Source organism: Chinchilla lanigera, unplaced genomic scaffold (assembly GCF_000276665.1).
Source record: "Chinchilla lanigera isolate Chin_1 unplaced genomic scaffold, ChiLan1.0 scaffold00139, whole genome shotgun sequence".
Lineage (NCBI taxonomy): Eukaryota > Metazoa > Chordata > Mammalia > Rodentia > Chinchillidae > Chinchilla > Chinchilla lanigera.
The window spans coordinates 1,646,858-1,648,011 of record NW_004955540.1 but is presented as its reverse complement, the minus strand read 5'-3'; positions in this window follow the sequence as shown (position 1 = coordinate 1,648,011).

The window sequence follows — 1,154 nt, the reverse complement described above, 5'->3', positions numbered from 1 at the left end:
ACTCACCCACTCACTCACCCACTCATCCACTCACTCACCCATCCATCTAACTCACCCACCCACTCACCCACTCACTCACCCACCCACTCACTCACCCATCCATCTAACTCACCCACTCACCCACTACCCACTCATTCACCCACCCACTCACCCACTCACCCACTCACCCACCCACTCACCCACCCACTCACTCACCCATCCAACTCACCCACCTACTCACCCACTCACCCACTCACTCACCCACCTACCCACTCACCCATCCATCTAACTCACCCACCCACTCACTCACCACCCACTCACTCACCCATCCAACTCACCCACCCACTTACCCACTCACCCACTCACTCACTCACTTACCCACCCACTCATCCACTCACCCACCCACTCACGCACCTACTCATGCACTCACCACTCACCCACCCACTCACCCACCCACTCACCCACTTACCTACTCACTCATCCACTCACTCATCCACCCACTCATCCACCCACTCACTCATCCACTCACTCACTCACTCACCCACTCACTCACTCATCCACTTACCCACCCACTCACCTACTTACCTACTCACTCACCCACCCACTCACTCAGTCACCCACTCACCCACTCAGTCACCCACTTAGCCACTCACCCACTTACCCACTCCCCACCTTGTTTCATTGAAGGGCTGAGGGCAGGCCAGGGTAGTTGTCCTCTACCTTGTAGGCAACAGGAGTCGCTTATAGGCTTGGCCAGGTAAGGAGCATGGAATGAGGCGGCAGGGAGCTGGTTCTCAGCTTTGGGATGGGTGCACCACTGTTTCTACTCACCCTTCTGCAACCTTCATCATAGGGTCACTTTCCCTGAAACCCATAATTAGATACATGGGGAAGCCTGACCCTGACCCCCAAACCTGGACCAGAACTGTTCCAGCCAGCTCTCAAAACTATAAGCAACACATTAGTGTGGCTTAGTTTGTCCCCAGGTTCGTAGTTGTTACATATTATTACGTGGCGAGTCCTGGCATCACATCTGGCCATTAGATACCGGTCATCAAGTGCTGAGTTCTGGGCAGGGGTGTGGCCCACCCTTCTTGTCCCATATCCTGGGGGGCCTTGGAGATGGTAGGAGTGAAATGCCATGCAAAGGTGCTGTTCTGTAACAGAAATGTGGG